The following is a 5,605-nucleotide window of genomic DNA, read 5'->3' as shown; positions in this document are numbered from 1 at the left end:
TTGTGATCCACCAGTGTTTGCAGCACCATTGAAAAGTTCCCCTTGCGGTTTATGTATTTGCTGCCTTGGTACTTCGGTGCCAAGATAGGGAGATGCGTTCCGTCTATCACCCCACCGCAGTTAGAGAAACCCATATCCTCCTCCCATGTAGTCCAGGCAGGCACCTGTTTGCTGCAGGAAGCCAGCATGCTCAGCTGGGCAGTAGCTATGTGAGCTCTCCACATCAAGCAAACAGGAAGACTAATTTAAAATTTCCTGGGGCTTTGAAAGAGGAGGAGTGCATGACAGTGTAGCTTGAGGCAGGGAGACTGAGTTCAAAAGCGGTGACCAGAGCGGTCACAGTGGGCATTGTGGGGTACCTCCTGGAGACCCGTTACAATGATGTGAGGAACGCAGTGTCTACACTGACGTTATGTTGCAAAAAGCTCCACGACTCTTGCCAAGGTGGTGTTATTATGTTGGAGTAGCAGGAGAGTTAAATCTGCGGGAGGAGCATTGCAATGTGTACCCCGTCACTGCTTTGTCAACAGAAGCTGCCTTTTGTCGACAGAACTGTGTAGTGTAGACAAGGCCATAGTGTCAGAGCTAAATATGAGGTAGAAAACATAGTTTAGCATAAGTAGTTGACACATATTCCAAGAGACCATTCAAGATGTCGTGCCCTGTTAACACTCCTCCTGTCATAGAACAGAACAGAGCACACAGAACCAAAGTGGAAGCTGTGGAATCTTCCCCCACTCAACAGTCTCTGGAAATGTGCCTCTACTCTGCCCTGGAAGGACCCTTTCTGTACACAAAAGGAGATTCCCTCCCCCATATCCCTGCTTGTTTCCTTAGTAATGGACCAGAAGAATTATTGTGGCAAATTATTGCCAGTAATGTTGATATTAGTGTGATGGGGACACATCCTCTGAGAACTGGACAAGATACCCAGTGCATTTCATACAGGCCACCAGAAAGAAATCAGAAAAAAACTAACAATTATTTATCCAGAGTGGAACAGCTTCAAATGGAGTGATTGTGGGAGCCTCACATCAAAATACCCCTAACTCTGATGATGTGGATGGGGCACTGAATCCTTTCTCTATGCAAGCTCTTGTCAATTATGATCTCTCTCTCTACTCCATTCATCATTGTCGTGTCTAAAGTCACTGATACACCAGGTCCCAGAATCCTAATTATTGAAAGAAGCCAATGGTGTCAGAGGGCACAACATTAATGTACATAACATTGCCCTGACAGTTTACATAAGAGCTGAATTTATGCTGTTCCTCATGAGACTCACAACTCCAAGTCTGGAGACTCCTTGCAAGTTCTCAGATGTGAAATGCCATAAAATCAAGTGACAGCAATATTTGTATTATTTGTTCATTTGGACTGGTAAGAACGCCCAAACTCTAGACCTCTGCTCTGTATTGCAAAAATATATGCAAAATACACTGACTTGGTCCACCAAGTCCTGGGTAACATTCTCCTTCCTTCAGCGTTAAACTCTCCCATTAACCGACTGTAATTTTTCGCCCATTTACCAATGGCAAAATTTCCCCCATAAGTCAACTAGAACATTCTCCTCCTTCAACCACCCATAGACTCCTCTGCTCTCCACTAACAGACAAATCTGTCCTTCACCACCCGTAGACTCGTCTGCTCTCTACTAATGATAAGATTATCCTCCATTCACCCACCAAAACATTCTCCAGCAGAACCAGCCATAGACCTCTTTGCCCTTCACCACACAGTCTTCTGCACTTGACAACAATCACAGACCTTCCCTCCTCCTTATTCCCTATTCACAATCCATACAATTTGCCTTAAACCAAACTAGACTTCTTCTCTTTTCACTGACCAAGAGATCATTCCCATTCATTGACTTTAAATTCTCCCTCCTCAACCAATGAAATTTCCATATAATTTCCCCATCAACCCAGCCAAGCCCTCAAGGAAAGCTTGGGAGAACAGGTAAGCCAGCAGCCTATCCTGAAGGTTAACAGACTTCGTTTTGCAGCTTCAGAAGACAATTCCACTGTCAGTGAAGCACCATTGGTTTGTTCAAGTGCCTCAGCAGATTACTGTTGCCGTGGTGTCTACCTTAGGATGAAAGGAGGGACACTGTAACTTGATGTTTTCCAATGAGGCCGTAACAACAAAGCTTGAAAGCAGAGCTGACCAAAACATGGGCTTTCCGCTTTGTGGGAAATGTTGCTATTTCAAAATTTCCCTCTAACTGAAAACTCGGGGGAGAGGGAATGTTTTAGAAACACCAACACATGGTGCTTCAGAAACAAAATTTTCTCCACAGGACCCTGGCATCTGCTGAGTGAAATGGAACATTCTTGTCAGTTTCATGGCTGCTAATAGGAGCAGAATGTGAGTTTCACTCAACAGCTGATTCCAGTCTCCCAGGCCAGCTGGTTGCCCATATTATGTGACTCAGTGGCCATTTTGGGAAGCCAGCTGGCCTGGAAGTCTGGAAGCCCTCATGTTCCTGGGCCAGGGCCATCTGCATGTTAAGATTGCCCTAGAGACATGGCCCCTGGGAGCCCATACCAAGGTCTTCAAACTTCTTGCTCCTTAGCAGCTCAGCTTGGCAGGCAGGCAATCCATTGCCAATCTGACCTTTCTTCCCTGAAAGTTCATCAAAAACCTGAAGATGTTTCTGGTGTTTCAATCAGAAATTTTCCATCCAGCTCTACTTGTTCTCCTTCCAGAAGCTGGAGTGAGCTCCTACTCTGTATCACTGGAAAAACGGAATGAATACAGCTAAATCTTTTGTATGAATAATAACTTTGCTTTTTCAGGGAATGTCATTCAGCTGAGTTGATGGCCCCTGTGTGAACATTCCAGCCATGCAGACAGGAACATTTATGGAAAACAGTGACATTTAGGCAAATGGGATGGGGTTTTGGTCAGTGCACGCAATGGCACTTGCATGGAAGCTAGGGAAAAACTGGCCTTCCAATTGCACACACCATGTTGGTCAACATCTTGGTGATGAGCATGCTGGTGAGCAGGATTTCCAGGAGGGAGAGGCTGATGATGAAGAGTCATAATGGACTGGTAAGTCTAGAGAAGAAGGCCCAGTGATTCTAGCTTTGAGATAAAAAAATTATTTTATGTTAATAATTCAAACTCAGAAGGGGAGAGTAATTCCAATGCAGGCCGATTGTAAGGCTTTATTTGACTGGGAAAGGAGAGAAATGGAGACAGTGTCAGGGTCTGACACCAGTTTGGTGTTAGCCTTGAGCCCTGTCCATATCCTTAACCCATATCCAACAGAGAATTAAGCATGAGTTTCCTTTAAACCTTCCCTTTAAACCTACAATTAAGTAAAGAATGTGCTGAAGTGGCTGTGGAATCAGGGCCTTTGTACAGAGTATTCAAAGGGAGTGAGTTTGAAATTCATATCATGAGTGTTTGGAGCAGATCCTCAGATGATGAAAAGTCTCGAGATCTATTGACCTCAATGGAGCTGTGACAATTTAAACCAACTGAGGGCTGCCTCCTTGATGTTTAAGGATCCCGAGTGTGATACTTCCATTTGATTCGGAGAAAGAGAACATATTAAAAATGTATCCTGTCAAAACAGCTCAAAGTTTCAAACACCAAGTATTTAGGATGAACTTTTTTTGTAAATGACAGATAGAGTAAGATATAGCCATAAAAATCTTTGTTAAATTATGTTTAATAAGGAGTATTTGTAAGAAAATCATGATCTGGACATAGACAATCATTAACAGGAAAAGAAGCACAATAATTTGCAATAATCTCCCTAGATTATTCATTATCTAGCTAGCTAGCTAACATAATTTGCAATCGAATAGAAATCGATCATTATGATTAATAAGGTTGTCATTGTGGGGAGCAAACCTTCATGTCACTCAGAAAATCCCATCAAAGAGATGACATATGAGCACTTCCAAGAGAGGGCAAACATCGAAAATCCTGTCTAACCAAACACTCACCACCTCCTCAGGCCTTTCTCACCTCCAAAAGAAACAAACCAAAGAAGCAAATAAGTTAAGCAAAAAAAAAAAAGGTAGGTAAAAATCTGACAAACAAGTAAACAAAAAACACAAAGATCAATTGCATTGATACCTCAATCAGAGATTATCCCCAAAATAAGAAGAGCCTGAGACTTCACAAGGGACTTTGCTATGGGTACTGATTTTATGGGCAAGGTGCTCAGATAGTATGGTGTGGATAGCAGTACATGAAGATAGATTCCGATCTTATTTACATTGGTGTAAACCTATAATAACTCCTTTTTCTTGAGTCATGTTTGTCTGGATTTTTCCTAGTGTAAATATCAATTCTGCATAAACAGATTGAACAGTATTTTCTCAGGGAGGCAATAATGTCATCAGCTGATTATATAAAGAAACACAGAATGAAATTGTTACTGATGGAGAAATATGGACATTTTATTCTTAGAGAATAACCTCCAACCTATCAGTTTACTCAGTGCACCTTTGAGCTCTTTGTTTCTCATGCTGTAGATGATCGGATTTGTCATTGGTGGCAACACAGAATAGAGAACAGCCACCATGAGATCCAGACCTGAGGTTGAGCTGGAGGTGGGTTTCAAGTAGGCAAAGGTCCCAGTGCAAATAAACAAGGAGACCACAATGAGGTGAGGGAGGCAGGTGGAGAAGGCTTTATGCCGGCCCTGCTCAGAGGGGATTCTCACCACTGTGTGAAGATCTGAACATATGACACAATTATAAAAACAAAGCAGCTTGAGGCTAAGAACACACTAAAGATGAGAAACCCGACTTCCCTGAGGTCTGAGTTAGAGCAAGCGAGCTTGAGGAGCTGGGGGACTTCACAGAAGAACTGATCCACCATGTTGCCTCCACAGAAGGATAATGTAAACGTGTTTTCAGTGTGCACCGCAGAATAGAGAATAACACTGATCCAGGCACTGGCCACCATTTGGACACAAGCTCTTCTGTTCCTCTCTCTCTCATACTGCAGTGATTGGCAGATAGCAACATATGGGTAGTACGCCATGATGGTCAGTATGGTAAAATCTGCTGAAGCAAAGAAGACGAGGAGAAAGACTTTGGCGACACATCCAGAATAAGAAATCAATCTTGTGTTCATGAGGGAGTTGGCCATGGATTTGGGGATGGTGACAGAGATGGAGCTGAGGTCCAGGATGGACAGATTGATCAGGAAGAAGTACATGGGGGTGTGAAGTTGGTGACTGAGAGCTATGTCTGTGATGATGAGAAGGTTCCCCAATAGGGATGCCAGGTAAAGCACTAGAAACACCACAAAGTGTAAAATCTGCAGTTGTGGAACATCAGAGAATCCCAGGAGAAGGAATTCGGTCATGGTGGTTTGGTTGGACATTTTCTTCCTCAGTACACTGTGTGATGGCTGTAGGGGGAATGAGAAGGACAAAGATCAGAGTTAGAGCGACAGTGGGAATGGCCCTGATTCCCTTTTATGTAATATCTCATTATATGAATGTCAAAGGTGCACAGGACTCGTCACTTGTAGTGGTGAGGTATTGTTAGTGTTCCTCACCTCTGACGATCAATCAGTCACGTTATGACATTAGTATAAATTGGGTCGGCTCATTTAAAGTCAATGGAGCTTT

General features: G+C 43.2%; 1 pseudogene; it reads right to left on the bottom strand.

The window, feature by feature from the left end:
• Positions 1 to 4,396: 4,396 nt before the first annotated feature.
• On the bottom strand, positions 4,397 to 5,355 carry LOC142046066 (olfactory receptor 14A16-like; annotated as a pseudogene).
• Between the last annotated feature and the right edge of the window lie 250 nt (positions 5,356 to 5,605).

Source organism: Chelonoidis abingdonii, unplaced genomic scaffold (assembly GCF_003597395.2).
Source record: "Chelonoidis abingdonii isolate Lonesome George unplaced genomic scaffold, CheloAbing_2.0 scaffold1180, whole genome shotgun sequence".
NCBI lineage: Eukaryota > Metazoa > Chordata > Testudines > Testudinidae > Chelonoidis > Chelonoidis abingdonii.
This window is presented reverse-complemented; position numbering and strand designations above follow the sequence as displayed.